Source organism: Peromyscus maniculatus, chromosome 12, assembly GCF_049852395.1.
Source record: "Peromyscus maniculatus bairdii isolate BWxNUB_F1_BW_parent chromosome 12, HU_Pman_BW_mat_3.1, whole genome shotgun sequence".
Lineage (NCBI taxonomy): Eukaryota > Metazoa > Chordata > Mammalia > Rodentia > Cricetidae > Peromyscus > Peromyscus maniculatus.
The window spans coordinates 9,941,945-9,963,322 of NC_134863.1; the positions used below are offsets into that span (position 1 = coordinate 9,941,945).

The window sequence follows — 21,378 nt, forward strand, 5'->3', positions numbered from 1 at the left end:
TGCCAAGTATGGAGAATCCTGTGCCATTCCCACGCCTAGGCAGTCCAAATGGTCCTCAGGTGATCTCTATCCGTATTAATGTTTGAGAATCACTACCATAAATCAATGTATGCAGCAAGGATTAATCTGCAGAAGAAATTTAAAACTTATCGTGCATGTGGTCCTAGGTTTTATCACCAACACCACACACACACACACACACACACACACACACACACACACACACAAATAAGTTGTACGTGAATTGCTGCTGTTGAATTTTGGAGGTAGGCTTTTTCTAGATATCCATGGCTATTTTATGTGGCTTCATATCATGGGCACATCCCTTCAGCAATAAACACGTAGTCTGTCAATATAACCAAGAGGTAAGCCTAGCATACACAAGGCTCTTGGTTTGATTGCCAGTGCAGCAAAAATAATGATAACTTTGTCCAGTTTGGCATGGGGGAAAACATTTTTTTATTTAATCCCAATCTTTGACAAAAATACTTTAGTTCCATATGTACATTTTCATCAAGGATATCGTTGCACCAGTAAATACATGCAACCTTAGGTGTAAAGCTCTTTGGGGTTATGAATTTTCAGAGGGTTCTGTATGTCCTCTCACAGGTAAGGCTTTATGACAGAATCACTGATATCTCCATTTCCCCAATGTTTTCAACCATCTGGAGCTATTATTTTCAGCAGAAATCAAAATCATAGGAAGACTCAATAACAAAATGGTGTCCGACACTAAGGAAAGATGTTGTAGATGACACTGTAGAGTAGCTGAAACAAAAGAAGAGATCAAGTGTTCATATAGAAAACAGGTTGTTAAAGATCTTACAGGCTAATGTCTGAACCTTGAAGGTTCTAGGCCATTCTGAGCTACATAGGTCCATAGGAAAACCCTGACTCAAAACCAAACCAAACCAAAGAAATCTCACACAGGATATCTTGAATTGGTGGCACACACCTCTAATCTCAGTATTCAGAAGACTGAGGCAGGAGGATTGTGGTACCAGGATCATCCTAAGCTACACAACAGAGACTGTGTCTTAAAACAAACAGAGTTTCATGGTTTGAATGTGAAATTCCCCCACCCACAGCCTCATGTGTCTGAACACTTAGTCCCTATCTGGTGGCACTATTTGGGGGTGCTTTGGAAGATTTCTAATAAGTGGATCACTGTGGGCAGCAAAGGTCACAGGTGATATCTTGTTCTGATTCGCCTCAATAGGGTTTTAAGTAACTTCCCACCTGTCTTCTTGCTTATTCCTTTTCCCTTCTCCAGTTTAAAGGTGGTAAAAAAATGAAAGTCCATGCTGTTTAGGAAGCACCATTGTTAGAGTGCTTGCCTTGTATACACAGAGCCTGGTGGTGATAATGTAGCTGTAATCCTAACCCTCAGCTGTGGGAACAGAAGGATCAGGTGTTAAGGTCCGTACTGACTTGGCCCAATATCTCCATTCCCTCAGTTAGGAATCACACCGCAGAGATAGTGTTGATAACTGAGATCTGTGGTGATATTTTATTTGGCTGAAATGTGATTTTATTTGTATGTTAATAAATAAAGTTGCCTGGAGATCAGAGGTAAAAGCAAGCCATTAAACATAAGTCCAGTGGTGGTAGCACATGTCCTTAATCTGATCACATGGCAGGCAGAGTCTCTGTGTGGTCAAGGACACTGCTAATCGTGGTGACACGAGCCTTTAATCCCAGTACCAACCATAGAAACCTAGAGGTCTATGTAGACAGGCAGTGACAAGGAAGTCATGTGGTTGGGTTTAGAGCCAATGAGAAGGCAGAACAGAAAGGTAATAAAAAGACAAGTCATATCGGAAGAAACTCTCTCCTCTGGGAAGCAACGAGGTGAGAGCTAAGATAAGGTCGTCACAACTCTCTGATCTCTTTAGCTATTTACCTGTGTATTTGGTTCTGTGTTTCTTATTTACTAAGACTGTTTAGAATTTCGTCTACAGAGATCCCTTGTAAAGATGTGCCTGCCCTTGGAAAAAGGGGCTCTGTCTTGATTGACTCTATTAATAGTCTGAATGGAAATGTAATGCAAGTGATCTAGATCAAAATAGAGGATTTCTATATGGCCATCACACTTGACCTAAACATTGGAAGATGGCCTAACAAAAGACAGTTTTGTCACACACCCAAAAATCAAGTTTAAAAATGACTTGATATTCATTCACTTAACTGTTTTTCTTCAAACCACTCCAGTTTCCTGCTGTAGGAGCACAAAGAGAAGTGATCCCTTCCTGACTGCTAGAAAGGCAGACTGATCACATATAGTCTGACTATTGATTATGACTTGACGTGGGGGAAGTGAATTCTACCTTTTGTATCTTGCTTAGGGAGAAAATGGTGGCGGGGGAAGAAGGCAAGAGAAGGTCGGGGAGAAAAGTGATTTGAGTCCTTCCTTTTAGGGAATCATTTCTGACCCCAGCACTGTACATCTGACTGTCCTACCCATGAAGCCCAAATGAAAGGCCAGAGAGTACAGGTTGAGGGGAGAGCATCGGTGAGAAACTGTGAGCAGCCGGGGACTCTGAGATGTAGAAAGTGTGGACTCAGGAAAGAGTCAGGGGGCAGATTTTAGCCCCATATGGTTTAGCCTAGTGACACAGAATGCCGTTGGATAATAGGCACACCCTTATGGAAGAGTCTCTACCTCCAGGTCATCATCAGCCTTTACTTCAGCACCTGTCCCTGTGTGGAGTATTGTTGGAGTTCCAGGCGGACTCGAAAACTTAAAACATGAAACACATCCAGGAACAGATATCAGTCATTTATTCCTTCAAGAGGGAACAAAACATCCGCAACTCCGGGAAGTCAAGTCCTGCCATCTCAGTTGTTTGCAAATGGACGTACTAAGTGCTGGTCACCATTGTCACAGGAGCCCTTGTCAGTAGTGCTGCTTGAGGAGAAAAAGAGCATTTCCCAGATCTGCCCTGTCATTTCCAGGAAAGTCAGCCAGCTAGGTTTGGGTTCAAACTTCTTCATGAAGCCATCTTCCTGTGAGAAGAAAGTGCAGACTGAAGACTCAGTGAGATAATCCTCTCTATTCTCTCACCACGAGTACTCATTTCATTCTCCCCATTGTTCTCTACTCCAAAGCCAAATCCCTTTAGAATATAGCCACCCAGTAGAAATACAGCTGAGCTACATATGTTAGCTTCAAGGGATTTTGCAGCCATATATTAAGAAGTGTCTTTGCCAGTCTTCTACTGCTGTGAAGAGACACCATGACCAAGGTAGTTCTTAATTTAACTGGGGGCTAGCTTATAGTTTCAGAGGCTTAGTCCATTATCATCATGGCAGGAAGCATGGGGCACGCAGGCAGGTAAGAACTAAGATGGCATGCAGTAGCTGCTAAGAGCTACATTCTGATCTGATCCATAAGCAGAGAGAGAGACAGACTCTGGGGTTGGCATGACATACTTCCTCCAACAAGGCCACGCCTCCTAATCCTTTTAATCCTTTCAGAGAGTGCCACTCCCTGATGACTAAGCCTATGGAGCCATTCCTATTCAAACCACTACAAGAAGTAAAAAAGTAAAAAGAATTTGAAACTTATCTAATTCAATGTGGATTTAGTATATGAGTATTCTTTCGCAGTGTAGACAGTATGGAGTCATTATTGAGATGTTATATTCTGAAATCCAAAGACTAGTACTTTCATCTTCATTCAAACTAGCCCTGCTTCTGTTGCTCACAGCCCGTAAGCTCCAAGGAAAGGAATTCTCCAGTTTTTTGTGTTGTTTTGTTTTCCTCTCTTTTTCTTTCAGTTGCCTAGCACTGAAAATTAAATTTATATTTATAAATTGTATTATACCGAGAATTATTGTTATTATTTGTTTGTTTTTCGAGACAGGGTTTCTAACAGCTGTGGCTGCCCTAGAACTTGCTTTCTAGACCAGGCTGGCCTTAAATTCACAGAGATCCACCTGCCCCTGCCTCCCAAGTGCTGGAGTTAAAGTACCACTGCCCGGCTATACTGAGAATTATAAGAACTCATAGTAAATCCAAATTCAACTAATGTCCTTGAGTCTAAGAAAATACTGATTATTTCCACTATAATTATTTTTGAAGCTGGACTTTTTTTTTTTTAATTAGGGAAATCCAGACTGATAGAAATGCCTGTCTAGGACATTGAATTCCTAGATTCAAGCCCCAGAACACACGCACGCACGCACGCACGCACGCACGCACACTCCAAAATCCCAACAAACTGTAGCGCACTGTAACAATATTTTAACAACTTGAAATCTATAATTATATTACATTTTCATTGGAAATTACTTCTATCTGCATGCTAACTCTTATGTTATCTATTGAGGATACTGAGAATGAGGGGGGAAAGTTACCTAAGATAATACAACTCACAGTGTGTATTGGCACACACCATGTTCTCAATACTTAGAAGATGGAGACGGGGATTTCTGTAAGCAAGCCTCGACTACACAGTGAGTTCCAAGCCAGCCTGGGCTACACAGCAAGATGCTGTGCCAAAAATAAATAAATAAAAGATAATATAATTTTTTGCCTGGACCTGGGTTGGGATGCAAACTTTACACTCCTTTTCACTCCATGTATTCCAAAACAAGTACAAAAAAAGACTATAAAATTGTTCAAAACATTTATTTCATTTATTGTTATTTATTTATTTATTTATTTATACTAATTTTATTTTCTAGAACTTACCAAGTAGCCAGAAATGCCCTTGAACTTTTGAAACTTCTGTTTGTATCTCCTGGCCCTGGGATTAGAGCCATACCCCATCATGCCTGGTTCAGGAAGTGCTGAGAACAGACACTAGGACCTTGTGCATGCCAAGCAAGCACCCTACCGACTGAGCTGTGTCCCCAGACTGTGCTTGCATCCTCTCTGTACCACCACCCCTGATATTTTTTATGTCCATCTAGTAAACATTTGCTCTACATCTTGTAGGTTCCAGCATTACAATGTCTCCAAATGGGTATGCCATAATAGGACTAATCCAGAAAATGGGAATCAGGTTTAGCTTCTCGAGAGTCAGAAGACTTTGGAAATCTCTGCAGATCTTGAAATTAATAGTTGTGGAATCATCAGCAAACCAGGCAGCCATCAGTCAGGGGAAAATGTCTGCATGTGGTGTGCAGAGTCAGCTGTGAGGCAGATAGGTACAGTGATAGCCTCTAAAATGATCCTTTATTAATAGAACAACTAGTCATTTCTGGGCAGCATGCTAACTTCTAATATTTTCAACTTCTAAGGCAAAGACAGTAAAAGAAAAAGCTAAATGAAGATGTGAAATAGTCATAAATCTATAAAAAACTAAAATTTAAAGAACCACAAACCAGGAAAATATATTTATCAGGAAAGAGTTCATTCCAGGCGAGCGGCGGCGGCGGCGGCGGCGGCGAGGCGGCAGCGGGGCTCCGCGCACAGGCCACGGCCCGGGGCGGCGCCGGGGGGCAGCGGGCCGGGAGATGAGCCTGTCGCCAGCGGCCCAGGAAGCAGCATGCACCGCGATGCCACCGACAGCAGCGGCGTCTGCCGCGGCCCCACGCCCGCCGCAGACGTCGGCGTCGGCCGTGCTGCTGCCCGGGGCTCGGCGGACGGGCGACGGGCGGCGGACGGCCCGGGCGGGGGCTGGCGGGGACCCGCGGCCCTGGCCGTCCTGGCCGCTCTGGCGCTGTGTTGCCTGGTCCCCGGTTGGGGCCCGGCGGCGGGCGCGGGGCCCGGCGCCTTGCTGCTGCGTCTCGGTCTGTACCTGAGCGGCGCCGCGGCCGCCTGGCTGCTGGGGACACTGATCGCGCTCGTCTGCTGGAGCCCGCGCGCCCGGCTGCCGGACTTCGCCTCTTCCTGGAGCCGCCTGGCGGCGACCGTCCGCTATCCGCTGCGGAGCCCTGTATATGGGAATCCCCAGGAGACAGCTCAGGGCAGAAGAGTGGTCATTTCTCACAATGTGGACCGAGCTCTGAAAGACGTGTTCGACTACAGTTACAGAGACTATATTCTCTCCTGGTACGGGAACCTCAGCAGAGATGATGGGCAGCTCTACCATCTGCTCTTGGAAGACTTCTGGGAAATTGTCAAGCAGATTCGCCACAGACTGAATCACGTGGATGTAGTTAAAGTTGTCTGTAATGATGTTGTAAAGGCTGTGCTCACTCACTTCTGTGACCTGAAAGCTGCTAATGCCAGACATGAAGAACAGCCAAGGCCTTTTGTGCTGCACTCATGCTTGAAGAACTCCCGTGATGAAGTTCGCTTCCTTCAAATGTGTTCTCGGGTCCTGGTGTTTTGTCTTCTCCCTTCGAAGGATAGCCAGTCTCTCAGCTTACGTATAATGCTCGCAGAAATTCTCACAACAAAAGTCTTGAAGCCAGTAGTGGAATTGCTGAGTAATCCGGATTACATTAACCAAATGCTCCTGGCCCAGCTGGAGTACAGAGAGCAGATGAATGAGCACCACAAGCGAGCCTACACATACGCTCCTTCCTACGAGGAGTTCATCAAGCTGATCAACAGCAACTCTGATGTGGAGTTCTTAAAGCAGCTCAGGTATCAAATTGTAGTGGAAATTATCCAGGCAACCACGATTAGCAGCTTTCCACAGCTGAAGAGGCACAAGGGTAAGGAGTCAGCTGCCATGAAAACCGATCTCTTGAGGGCCCGGAACATGAAAAGGTACATTAACCAGCTTACTGTGGCAAAGAAGCAGTGTGAGAAGAGAATCCGGATCCTAGGAGGGCCTGCCTACGACCAGCAAGAGGACGGGGCCTTGGATGAAGGGGAGGGGCCTCAGAGCCAAAAGATTCTTCATTTTGAAGATATTATGACCAATCCTTTCTACCGAGAGCGCTTTGAAACATACATGGAGCGGCTGGACAAGCAGACTCTGATCGGTTTTTGGGAATCTGTGGAACACCTGAAAAATGCAAACAAGAGTGAAATTCCACAATTAGTTGGTGAAATTTATCAGAATTTTTTTGTGGAAAGCAAAGAAATACCCGTGGAAAAGTCACTTTACAAAGAAATCCAGCAATGTCTTGTAGGAAACAAAGGTATTGAGGTGTTCAGCAAGATCCAGGCAGATGTGTACGAGGTGCTGAGGGACAGGTATTACCCGTCGTTCATTGTCAGTGACCTGTACGAGAAGCTGATGGTCAGAGAGAACAAACATGCCTCCCAGCAGGCTTCCGACAAGGAGGAACTGGGTTCTGGAAGTGAGGCTGGCGAGGAAGCCCTGGAAGGCACCAGTGGGATTAGTGATCAAGCCAGCTTCGGCGTAAACAAACTTCGAGAGCTAAGTGAGAAACTTGAATATAAAAGGCAAGCTCTAAGTTCTATTCAAAATGCACCAAAACCTGATAAGAAGATTATTTCCAAGTTGAAGGATGAAATACTCGTAATAGAGAAAGAATGCGCAGATCTTCAGCTACACATGGCCAGAACGGATTGGTGGTGTGAGAACCTGGGCCTGTGGAAAGCGGCCATCACCAGTGCAGAGGTGACAGAAGAGAACGGTGAGCAAATGCCTTGCTACTTGGTCAGGGTAAACCTACAAGAAGTTGGAGGGGTCGAAACCAAGAACTGGACCGTCCCAAGAAGGCTCAGTGAGTTTCAGAATTTACATCGGAAACTTAGTGAGTGTGTCCCTTCTTTAAAAAAAGTCCAGTTGCCTTCTCTCAGTAAGCTGCCTTTCAAATCTATAGATCACAAGTTTCTGGAAAAGTCGAAGAATCAGTTAAACAAGTTTTTACAGAACCTGCTTTCAGATGAGAGACTGTGTCAGAGCGAAGCACTCTATGCCTTTTTGAGCCCTTCTCCTGACTACCTCAAGGTTATTGATGTACAGGGGAAAAAAAACTCCTTTTCCTTATCTTCATTTCTGGAAAAACTTCCTCGAGACTTCTTCTCCCATCAGGAGGAGGAGATGGAGGAAGACAGTGACCTGTCAGATTATGGTGATGATGTGGATGGGAAGAAGGATGCCTTGGCCGAGCCCTGTTTCATGCTGATCGGGGAGATTTTTGAACTCCGAGGAATGTTTAAATGGGTGCGAAGAACATTAATTGCTCTTGTCCAGGTCACTTTTGGAAGAACCATCAACAAACAAATCCGCGATACAGTGAACTGGATATTCAGTGAGCAGATGTTGGTTTACTACATCAATGCTTTCCGGGATGCTTTTTGGCCAAATGGGAAATTGGCACCGCCAACTCGCGTCAGAAGCCAAGGGCAGAGTCAGGAGACGAAGCAGAGGGCACAGCAGAAGCTGCTAGAGAACATTCCAGATACCCTGCAGAGCCTTGTTGGACAGCAAAATGCCCGTCACGGTATAATAAAAATATTCAAGGCATTGCAAGAAACAAGAGCCAATAAGCACCTGCTATATATCGTGATGGAGCTGCTGCTGCTGGAACTGTGTCCTGAGCTGAGAACTCACTTGGATCAATTCAAAGCTGGTCAAGCCTGAGACTGCACAAACCAACCACCAGAGAAATGTCTGTGTAATAATAGACATGAAACATTTTCCTCTTTTCCACAGAGGGCCTGACAAGAACCATACTGATTTTTATTTTCGTACCTCCCTCTAGTTTTATGTGAAATAAGGTCAATCGGAGGGAGGTGGGCTATATGCTGGGGTAGGCGGTAGGAAAAGAAACTGATGTTCATCAGTTTTTATTTAAATGATAAATACTATAAAGCTCAACTTGCTGATTGAAATACAAATGTTAATATGTGATAAGAGCATAGGAAATATTTTAAATATTTATGAAAACAGTTTTGTTGTTAAATGACAAGCCCTGAATCTTGTACAGTTAATCTCCTCACTGAGGACTCTGAACATTCCTGTGTTTCACGTGTATTGAAGAACACTGTTGTGCAATGCTTGGTGTAAAGTTATTGTGAAAATTTTATTGTCTTTATTTTTACCAAAGATTTCCCATAGTTTGAAGCATTTGAAGCAATAAAATTTAAAAATGAAAAAAAAAAAAAAAGAGTTCATTCCAATGTAAAAAAATAATCAGGCCTTAATAGCTAAAAAGAGAAGTTCGCTGAGACATAAATCACTAATAATATATAGGAAAACACTTTACATTACCATCAATTAAAGAGCTTTACATTATAATACAATCATAGTTTTTTATACCTATAAAAATACTTTTTCAAGCAGATTCTTTCAAAACTATTTCCTTTAGTGGTGCAATTTGAATCTTAAGGCTAATGTATAAAATAAATATACAAATAAGGATTCATTATCACATAAGTAATGTGGTAATAAACAGGAAATGCCAACGTCTGATTACTTCTGGGAGCAGTGAAAATTTGCTAAATTGGGCTACTCTTGTTTTGAGAACGGCTAAAGCATAAATAATATACCAAGCTGGCATGTTGTGTTTATATTTTCTAAAACTCATGTTGAGTCTTAATTGTATTTTGATATTATTAAGAGTTGGAATCTTTAAGAAGAGGATAAAGGGAAATGAGCAATGTCTTTTTTTCTATTGGGACATGACCTCACGTGCCTCACAGCTGACTCTGCACACCACATGCAGACACTTTCCTCTGACTGGTGGCTGCCTGGTTTGCTGATGATTCCACATGGGAGCATCCCCTCCATGACTACTAGATCGAGACTATTACCTAAGGGGTGGATTTGTTATCAAAAAATGTGCTCAGTCCTTTAGTCATCTTCCCTCCGTCCTCCCTTCCCTCCTTTTATCCCTGCCTTCCTACCTCACTTCCTGCAGCAAAAAGGTTCTTACCAGATGCAGTCCTTCAATACTGGTGCCCTTCAGTGCTGGTGCCCTTAGATGCTGGCCCTCTCAGAGTCCCTTAGCAACTTCTTTTCTATTATCATTTTCTGTGCAATATTCCATTATGGCATTATAAAGCAGGTTGACACATACTGTGCCAATAACCCAAAGAGAATTAAAAGCTCTGATTTTTTTTTAAAGATATAAGTGGATACCACAGTCACTCCTCTAGAGATTCATTGGAGAGCTGTTTTGGTAGATGGGCTATAGCTCGATGGTGGAGCATGTGCTTAGCATTTACAGGTCTTGGCTATTTATACCTTTGGAAATGCCTTTACTGAGATGAATGGTTAATCAGTCATCTTTACATATCTGTGTATCCACTCTGCTGATTTGCTTTGTCACCAAATTAACCCACACCATTAGAGTAAGAGGAAAGAAGGCGGGAGGGGAGGGAGGGGAGGAGAAGAGGAGAGGACCTCTTAGCTTAACTCTTCCTATTCTAGTTACTTGGAAGGGACCAATTCAGTGTATCCCCACTTCTAAAGGGAGTTTCTTTTTGTATTTAGAGTAGTTTTTAAAACTATAAATTTCTTGGAATTTCCCATGTAATCCCCATACTTGAATAATTCTATTTACATACTCACAAAGTACTTTTATCAGAAAGCTTTCTGGTTCTTTGCATATAGGTATTGTTGTCTTCATTTTTATTGTTTATGCTATATTATTACATGACATAATATAATTATTATTACATTATGCTATGTTGTGTTGTTATACATATTACATAGGAAACATGAATCTTGGAGTGCCTCCTAGGTAACTTAACCTAAGTCATGCCTCTAATTAGCAGGGAAATTTGGAGTTCAGGCCTCAGATGTCAGTGTCGGTTCCTGAGATCTGTAGCTGTGTGTCAGGTACCTTGTGTGCAGTAGGCCCTATACTAAGCATTGAAGGATACAGAGATGCGCAATGTTCCTCTATCCTTTGCTTCTATGTAGCTGAGACTGCAGACACTAGCTACTAAAATGTGCTCTAGTGGCTCTAGGAACTATCTTTTCCTCCCAAATGCTCACGATAGCTGAAAAAATCACATTAAATCTTCTGCCAGGCAAGAATGAGTCCAGCTTTGCACTTCAGACTGGTAGAGGGAACTGGAGAAAATAATAGTAAATGTAGAAGATGAAGAAGAGCAGAGATGACAGGCTGGAAACTAAAGGAGATATGAAGGAGAAGGAAAAAACAGAGGAAGGATGAGAGGGAGGAGAGGGAAGGATGAAAGAATGAGGAGGAGAGGGATGAAGAAGGATTCAAACTGGTTTTTAAAAAAGAAGAAGGAATGAGATTATGCATCCCATTATTAATGCTCAGTCTCATGTTTTTCACTTTAGTGTACCTGAGGTTTATGGTGACTAATATCTAACTGAAGTGGACCATATAACTTTTGGAGTCTAGATATCCTTGGATTTGCTAAATAGAAGCTATGCGATATTAATGTTATTAACATGAGTATTTATCAGTAGTAACAATAGTCTTGAAATTGTACTGAGTGCAGATTTATAGGAATTGCTCTGGAAGCATTGTATGTGAGTAACTCATGTGATCCTTATACCAGTCCCAGCAGATAGATTGCAGTATGGCCTATTTTTACAGACAAGGAAATGAAGTACAGAGAAGGTATATAAGTTGTCCCATTCACGTAGATGATAAGCACTGAGCCCTGAAATAAAGCCAGCCCTGTTTGAATTGGAGCTGGTGTTCCTAATATCTGTGCTGTACTTCTCTATCATATCTTGATCCAAAACTTCCCATAAAGTTTCAGGCATATTTCAAGTGTAACAAGGCCATAGCTTGCATGTTTATGATCATTTTAGAGTTTTCTCTTTCAGAAAAGTAAAAAGGAAAAAATTGTAAAATTCCTATTTCCCCTTTCTACTGGGTCCTCTGACTGCTGGCAAAGACATGGGCATTTTCTATAAAATGAATCATTCTACAAAAGTAAACTCATTCATTGAAGCAGATTTGTCAATGGCACTGTGGGAAAAAAATAAGCAAATAAAAAAGAAGTTGTGATGCCTGTGTGTATTGGCTCACTATAGCACTATTTGCCATCAGCAGAATAAGTGATTTCTGTTGGCTGGAAAATGGTATTGAGATGGCTTTACAATGATCTTAAAGAGCACTTCTGATATATCTACAGCATAAGCTCCCAGGTGTAAAAGAAGAGATCTGAGAACCCACATAGAAACTTTATGAAGGGTGAAGGTGTGGGGGGGAGGGGAAGGTGTGTGTGTTGCATGAGATGTCCTATTATATCTCCATTAGGATAAGTTTTTCCTACTGTGTAAATGCTAATATCTCTATGATTCCCACGCAAATGCATTTCTAGAAATTCTAAGAGACCATTCCATACCCTTCATTCATTTTTAATTCTACAATTTCACCCAATATATTATATTAACATGTATTTAAGCAACACATATTCTGTGTCTTCCACATATTGTGCTAGACGATGGCAACATAGAGTAAACCTATAGAGCTTGTAAGACTGTTCTCTACAGGCTCATTTGTGGCTTCTGTGCTAGAAGACACCTGCCTTCACTTATTCTGTAACTATGTTTTTCAACCCAGGGTACTTAAAATAGTATTTTAAAGAACACTTTAGGGACTGGGGAAGTAGATCAATTGTGGAGCTCCTGTGTTGCATGAACAAGGCCCCTAATTCAGTCCACAGCCCCATAAATAAACAAAAGTAAAAGAGTTCTTAATATGTTCTGCTGAATGCACATGCTGTCCAAGAGCTGTTTATTTGCACACAGTGCAGCAGAGATTTTTCTGAGTCCTTCCTACAGCCAACCAGGAGAAACATAACCAAACATCTGGCATGTTTCACCTAGAGCCAGATCCAGGCATGTTAGAAGGAAGAGCTACAGGTAGTTGAAAGCAATCAAAAAGGAGGACTGCTTTACAGTGTGACCTAGCAAACAGACTCACCAAAGCAGAAGTGGAACAAAGTCTGTGTTCAATCAAGTCAATTGCATCAAATTCCAAACACTTGTAATTGCTGAAGACATCTACAGCTTTAGAAGATAATCAACAAACTAAAAGAAATCTGCCACGTATAAAAATAATTTGCATTCAGGTTGTTCAAGGAATTCCTTTGTTAATAAACAATTGGAAACCAGGCAAAAGAAACAAGCAGGCAAATCTTTCAGTAAGAATTAGTCAATGAACATGAACTTGAGCTCAGCATTAAGAGAACTTTAACTATACTAGTAACCTAGGGCAAAATTAATTAACATAAGATACTAAGTATATGTATTAACAAAGTGGAGAAATTGTAATAGATTACTAGGACCTCCTTGTACCAAGGAAATGATGGCTACTCTAACATGCTGCTGACAGGATTATAATTTGGTAGAACCACTATGGAGCAGAAAAATCTAGTAATTTCAAAATGGATATAAACCACGAGCAAATAACTCTAGGACCAAATATCCACTCTAAAAACACCTATACACAGGAGAGGATTCATATTGGTATATTCAAAGAAACATTGCTTATGACAGAAAACTCTGGAAATAGCCCAAATAAACAGCTCTTTGGCAGCATGTGCATTCAGCAGAACATATTAAGAACTCTTTTAATTTTGTTTATTTGTGGTGCTAGGGATTGAATTAGGGGCCTTGTTCATGCAACACAGGAGCTCCATAATTGATCTACTCCCCAGTCCCTAAAGTATTCTTTAAAATACTATTTTAAGTACTGGGTTGAAAAAACAGTCACAGGATAAGTCTATGTATTATTTAGGGTGGACAGATCAAACAGACCTTCATATGACCAGATCTGGCCTTCTACTGACTTGCTGTGTAGTTGAATATGACTCTGAACTTTTGGTCCTCTTATCTTTTGTTTCTGAGTTCTGGAATTACATATGTGCACTGCCATGTCTAGCCCAGATACTAATTTGTAAAACATTTTTCAGAAAGACTACCGTGAGGCTGAGGGTACAGTGCTGTGATAGAACATGGGTTCAGATTGTGTTAGGCTCTAGGTTTGATCCCTGGTGACAAAGGGCTGAAGGGGCGTCTTTCTAGCCAAGCATGGTAGTGTACATCCAGAGCCCCAGATCTGTGGAAGGCTGAGGGTAGTAGCATCACTATACTCTGGAAGTTGGAGGCCAGCCTGGGCAAAATGGTGAAATCTCTCCTCCAAATGAGAATGGGAGATGCTACAAGTATTTTCTTTGGGTTTGTTCAATAAACATGCTTTGTATATACAATAGTAACAGTGGACATTGCTTGAGGGAGATAAAGGCTGGGGATGGGAGAGAGACTACATGGGGACAGAAATGTTTTTCAGCTCTGTGTTAAGCATATTAAGACACAAAGTGAAGCTTCTAAATCTAGCTGGGCAAGGCTTCTGGATAACCTGAGCTCCAAAATTCTTGGCATAGTCCTGGATTTTTGAGATACTGTTTTTTTTTTTTTTTTTTTTAAAAAGCAAATTTTTATATTTGAATATCCTTTAAAAAGGTTCCTTCCAGTGAGGCAGTACATCATTTATTTGTATCATGAAACTTCAATAGCCCACAATTTATATATTAGAAAATGGGAAAGGTCAATGTGTAAGTAAGGAATGCACAAAACTGGGCAGGTTACTGTTACAGCCCCGCAAAGTACAAATGAGAAGATCTAATCCCAGCTCTTTCTGTCCCAATTCTCCATAGTCATGAGAATCCTAGCAAAAGGCGACACTTGAAGGTCTACACTGCTGATCCGGAAGATGCAGTCAAAAGCTGCTGCTTCCAGTCCCAGACCTCAAGACTAGTTCCCAAGCGAGAAGAAAAGCTGGGCAGACCAATGTTTGCCGACCGTAGAGTTGTAGGGTCTATTGGAAATGACCCCGGAGAGTTCTGCTTTCTTTACTTTTAATTAAAAGTATCTAAAATAAGATCTAGAAACAGACTGAAATCTTTTAGTTGTTATTTTCTTGTTTGTTTTAATTAGTAAGGAAACTCTCCATTCCAACTTTGCAGTAGAGAAATGTAAAAGGAATGTCATCACACATACCCAGCCTCCATTCTGCCGTATCCATTCTCCTGTGTTATTCATTATGAATTCAGCCACAAAACTGGAAACTTGCTTGTAAGCATTCACATCCAAGCCAATCTGCTCTTGGGGTTTTTTTTTTGAGGAGAACATCCCCAAAGGCAAATAGAGTCACAGTCCTTCCCCAGTTAATGATGCCGTCTTCAAATTATTTTTCCATCACTTGATTAAATATAGTTCTGGTGGAATCTATGGATCCCACACAAAATCATCCAAGTATAATTTCAGGTTCTTTTCAACTTTTTTTTTGAACTGAGAAAGCAACTCTTTGTAGCACTCTGGATGTTTTGCTTGGAGCCAATTCTAAAGCGGGTACCTGCAGGACGTACTGAAGATAGTCCTCAGCCAGAGTGGATAAACATGAACTCACAGTCAGTCATCTTGCCTGGCAGAGCTGACTGGAGCTGTCCACCCGGAGGCCAAGGAGGCAACTAAGGCAAAGACAGGATCTGGTGCCGGAGGGCTAATCTTATTTGGAGGCTCCTGGAATTCTCTTTACATAGGTCCCTGTGTAGGCTACATGTGAAAGCAAAAGCTCAGACTGTGAAGGAGGAAAATGTTTCAGAGCAACACCACTTCCTCTTCCTTTTATGATTCAGTAAAGCATCAAAAATGAGAGGAGGTGGAGAAGTCAGATCCCCGTAAGTTCCTGGGAACTGGAGGCCCTTCTGAGTTGCTCTGGCAATATTACCCTTGAGATGTAGATATACTAGGTTGAAAGGAAGAAAAAAAAAGCTAGCTTCTTTCTTCTCATATTTATAATTTCTGATAGGAAACAATCTGGCTTTAAGCCCAACTTAGCACATATTCTTTTTTAAGTATGCATCTCCTTTTGTTCCATGCCTGTGCCTGAGTTTATGTATATGCAGCATGTGCATGCAGTACCCATGGAAGCCAGAAGAGGGTGTTGGACCCCTTAGCACTGGAGTTACAGGCAGGCTGGTATGGGTGCTGGGATCTGAACGTGGGATCCCCTGAAATAGCAGCAAGTGCTCTTAACTTCTGAACCACCTTTCTAGTCCTTAATACATATTCTTAAATCATGTACATTTCCCTGTATCTGGGTCAGAAATCATGGGAGAAATTAGAAGGAGCAATGATCCTAGAGTCACAATGCCTGGTCTCAGTTGTAGACAAGTCCTTCTTCCTGTGTCCTGAACTGTGGAAAAAGAAGCCATCTAGACTGACTTTAGGGGGCTGAGGTGAAACCAAAGGAGATGACCTAGATAATGGGTGCCTGTCACCGTGTCTGGTAAGATTAGGTGCTTTGTGGTGCTGCTCTTCATTCTTTTAAGAATTAGTGATGATTTGGCTTCTCAGTCATCTCCTGACCCAGTGAGTACAGAACTTCAGAAGCTCACCATTTGAAAGCTTGTATTTTGTTGAGCTTTGGTGGTAATTTGGAGAGAAGCTTGGTAGAGACGGTGAAATCAGTGGCTAAAGTGATGTTGCCGACTTTGGGTTGGAGCTTAAGTCTCCTCACCTGAGTATGTAGCAGGGAAGGCAGCTGCTGAATGCATGAAGATGAGGGGCCATGCTTGTCTGACGGCTTCACACTGAAGAGCCAGTGTGAGGAAATAGAGACAATTCATGTCTGTGGAAAAGTCAAATGTGTTTTTACCCTCCTTCTATACATGCTGTCTGTGGTTTTGATTCTTTGCATCAGATTCCTATGAACAACTGCAAACATGGAAGACAAATTCATTTGCAACTTGTATTTACGATCCATTACCATAGAGTTGAGGAGGAGGGGAGAGGGGCTGCTTAGGGTGCTTGGAAATAGAGAGACATGTGGTAGCCATGGAAATACATGAGAGTTATTGATTCAAAGCCCCAGCTCATCTGTTTTAAATGTACCTCCAACTTTGCACTAGAGGCCACAGGTCCCACAGTCTCAGCCAGTGACAGCAACTGTGAAGCCACCCTCCTGTACAAATGGTTGCACAACTTTCCACAACAGGTCGATTATATTAATCTCCTTCTTGAGAGCTCTCCAAGCCCGAGCCTACTGCTTTCCATGCTTCTTTTCCTTCCTCCCAAGGATCAGTCCTGAATTACTCTCTTGCAGCTTGCCAGTTTCTTCTGGCTCCCTGGGCTATCTCCTCACATCTACTTAACATAGAATCTTCTTTTTGGAGTATCCATACAGAACAGAAGAATTCATGGTTAAAGGGCCGCCATACTTCTATTAAATTTTGCCATGCAAAATTCCTCTGTGACTATTTCTGTTAGCCCACAGAATCACAAGGCCATGGGCAAACTGCTTTCTGGCTTCTAATCAGATTTGGGCATCCTAAGGACCACTGAAACAATAGGAGGATTGCACACACACACACACACACACACACACACACACACACACACACACACACATACACACACTCCTATGATGCTCAGAATTTCTGACAAAGCAATGGAAGAATGCAGCTTACGAATTTCAGTAAAGTCTTCTGTGGTCAAGGGTATCTTTTGCATCTCTTATTACTTACTCCTCTACCTATTTCCCAAGTCTGGACCCAAGAAAAGCAAATAGTTGATCTTTGTTGAATAAGTGAAAAGCTTACTTCAAAATAAGGGTCCAACTATATTTAGATTTTATATTTCTGAAATATTAATCCAAAAATGAGATGTTTTAAAATTTTTTAAAAGAATTTTGTTGCTTTATTTAACTTATTTTGGAGGGTTTCCAATTAATTACATTTTAAGGCTAGATGAAAGAGAAAAAGAAAAAATTTCACCATCACCACTAAACAAAAAAAAAGAAGAAAATAAAAACGGAATTTTGTATATCAAATAAAGTGTAAAAGGTCTAGAGGCAGAGTAGTACGCAGAGGGAAGTGAGGGTAGGAGGCATGCAGCTGACCGAGAAGAACATACAAGGGCATGGAAAGTATCATTCACTACCACTACATGTATGTGTAGAATTTTGTGTAGAATAGAGCCTACCCCAATACACTCTGAGCAGGTCAACCATACTAGGTGGAAACTGAAAACCATACATTCATTACATTACTCCATAAATGTAGACTAAGGAACAATGTATCAGGACTGTTGTGTAGACTTTCCAGCCTACAAAGAGTTTTCAGTCCAGGAAAAACTATAGCATGCCATACACAGTACAAGGATCTATTGAATGGAATGATTAGAACTCTAGTAGGTTCAAATATAGAGATATTTCCCGAATTACAAACTAAGGCAGTTGTAGTCTGAGCTGTGCAATAGGTCTGAAGCTCTGAAATTTATCTATTGTGAATTAAGTGAGGCAGACTGATTGGAAAGAGAAATGATGGAAAGAGATTTGCCAATATTTCCATATTTAAAAAGTCCTTAGGCTCAGGGTCTGGTATTTATAATAGCTGTAGGGCAGCTGGTTAGCAGCTTGCCCAGGTTCGATCCCCAGCAACACAAACATGAAAGAAAAACATGGCCTGACTAGGCTTTTCTTTGTGCTTAATAATGATTTAAGAACTTCATCCTTTTGTACATTTTTTTTGCTGTCAGTGTTTTGATTATTAGTGTGTATATCCTTGTGTATTTTCGTTGAACTTGTAAAAGTACTCCCATGTCCAACTATCTATGTTTGTAATAAGCCAGCCTCTCAATACTCAAGGCTTAAAATAGTATTCATGTGGTTGTGTGTGTGTGTGTGTGTGTGTGTGTGTGTGTGTGTGTGTGTGTGTGTGTCACGACCCTGACATTTGTCAGGACCCAATAGGGTTAACTGGTATTTATTCCTTAATGTCTAGGATTTGACTGAGATGACTTAAAACAGTTGGGACTCTTTTCCATTCTGACGAAGCAACAGTTGTGATAGGAAAGAAGAGGACAGAACCCCAGACCATCCCAGCTGATGCAGGGTGCCAGGGTGATGCAAGCCGCAAGACAAGGTAAGTAAGTTTCAAAAGAAAGTACTGAGGTCAACTTCTTCCCCCAGAGGAGGAACCTGAGAATTTGCTGGGCTTTTTGTGGCTTCCTTGGAAGTGACATGGGGGAGTTCTGACTCTGCTTGGCTCTTTCACGTCTCTGAATTTAGCATAAGTACTTCCCTATTCTGAAGCCCAGACCAAGGCAAATTCTCTGTCAAGAAAGATGGTCTTCACGTATACAAAATAAGGAGACGATCTCTTCAAGGTATGGTTGAGGAAAAGTTGGGTTTTTTATTTTATTTTATTTTTTTTTATTTTTTTTGTTTTTTTGACAGGGTTTCCTGGATCTCACTCTGTAGACCAGGCTGGCCTTGAACTCACAGAGATCCGCCTGGCTCTGCCTCCTGAGTGCTGGGATTAAAGGCATGTGCCTCTACCGCCTGGCAAGAAAAGTTTTTTATTGTATATATGTACAGCCAGAGGTATCTGGAAGAGTCCAGAGAAGGGAGAGAAAATAGTAGACTAAACATGACCAGTATACTGCACTGGGGGTGGGGGGTGGGGGGAGTGCCATGAGAGAGGTCCAAGAACCAAGAGAGAAGAGAACCAAGACAGGGGTCGGAGAGATGGCTCAGTGGTTAAGAGCACTGGCTGTTCTTCCAGAAGTCCTGAGTTCAATTCCCAGCAAACACATAGCTGCTCACAACCATCTGTAATGAGATCTGGTGTCCTCTTCTGGCACGCAGGCGTACATGCAGGTAGAACACTGTATACATAATAATAAATAAATCTGAAAAAAAGGGAGAGAGAATCAAGACAACAAAAAGAAGGCTCATGTCCAAATCGGCAGGGTCCTATAGGGATGAGAAGCTGGGGAAAGGGAAGGCCATGAGCTGGAGAAGTTTAGGGTAAGGGGTTGGGGTGAGAAGAGCTGAGAGGAGTCATGGACTCTATAACAGGTATTCACAATGCTGAGAGAGCCTAGAGGCCAGCATGTTCTTTGGTGTGTTAATAGGTACCACAGTCAGCCATTTGTCCCCAGTTTCTTTTGGACCTGACACACTAATAACACAGTTGAAGCACAAAAGAATGAGAGAAATAAGCACAAGAATCCACCTGTGTGTCTTTCATGACCTCCTTCAGTCCTGTGGGGTCAGGCCTTCATGGTCAGAAAGTTCCATTGGAGACAAACCCATCCCCCCAGTTCCCTGGGTTATTTTTGTTGGTTGTTTGGTTTGGTCTTAAAAACAAACAAACAAACAAACAAACAACAACAACAACAACAAAAAAAACTGGAGGCTCTGAGTGACAAGGTTCAGGGTAGAAGTGCATTTTCCCTATGGAGACTGAGGTCCAGGCTATCCTATGAGCACAAATGTAAGCAGGAGTTCCCCTAATTTTCTTCCCATGTTCCTGAGGAAGGCTCAGGAGGGTTCTGCAGAGACCCAACTAGTTGTGAACTCAGTGAGTGGATCGATACCTGAGAAAGCAGAGAAACATCATGCAACCTGGGGTGGAACGTTATCTAAGGGTACAGAGGCACAAGGAAATGAAAGGGGAAAGGATGGGGGAAGTGAAGCCGGGAATGGGAAGCCAGGGGAGAGGTTATCTTTAAGGATACAGCCAGGAAACCCCTGTTGTTTTACTGTCTGTCGGCTTGGCAGCTGCACCTGAATCTAGGGCTATTTTTAGCTGCTGTCTGCAGCTCTGCAGCCAGTGCCCCTCTACTCAGGCTTTGGCTGGTGGGACTTCCTGTCCTTCTGACATCGGTTCTGCCACAGGTTTTAACTAAGTCTCTATCATTCTATTTACCAATAAAGACTTGGGAGTCAGATGATGGGGTGAAAACCTGCTAGCTCAGAGAAGCCTAAAAGCAACCAACTGACTGACCTTCCTCTTTGGCTAGTGACCCAGCAAGAGTATCTCTCCAGCTGTTCCAAACCCAAAAGACTGCCAATACTCCAAATCTCCCTACTACTTCCTGTCTGTCTGTCTGGCTCCCTCATACTCTCTATGGCTAACTCCTGTCAACTAGTTGCAGGCTCTGGAGGTTTTAACTTTAACATAGTAAAATTACATATAACAAACAAGAATTACAGTTATGGACTGGAGAGATGGCTCAGTGGTTAAGAGTGCTGGCTACTCTTCCAGAGGAACCAGGTTCAATTCCCAGCACCCACATGGCAACTCATAACTGCCTGTAACTCCAGTTCCAGGGGATCTGACACCTTCACACACACATACATGCAGGCAAAACATGAATGCATGTGAAATAAAAATAAATAAATTTAAAAAAGAATTACAGTTAAACTATCTAGTCTATTTGTATTTTGTGAATTTAAAGAAAATATCTATCTTATATTTGTGAGTCTAAAGTTTCATATCTACCTTATCTCTTATCATAACCAAGGAAAACCATAATTATAACTATCTAGTCTTCAACTATATCAAAGACTTCAGAAGGATATAATATTACCTAAGTAAACAGGAAGTACATTGTAAGCAACTTCCAAAAATCTAGAATGTCAAAGACAGCTGCCTGGACAGTCACCCAAAGTTCTTCTGCAATGTTGGGGCATCCATCTTCAGCCTATAGGTCTAGAGTCTCTCAGTCGCTTTTCTCTGTGTGCTCTAGAATGTCTGGCAGTTTCCTCTGTG

The 21,378-nt window shown here is 42.0% G+C and overlaps 2 pseudogenes; one reads left to right on the forward strand and one right to left on the reverse strand.

The window, feature by feature from the left end:
* Positions 1-2,762: 2,762 nt before the first annotated feature.
* On the reverse strand, positions 2,763-15,364 carry LOC143268194 (bcl-2-related protein A1-like; annotated as a pseudogene).
* Positions 5,432-8,605, forward strand: LOC143268191 (sorting nexin-25 pseudogene; annotated as a pseudogene).
* Positions 15,365-21,378: the final 6,014 nt, after the last annotated feature.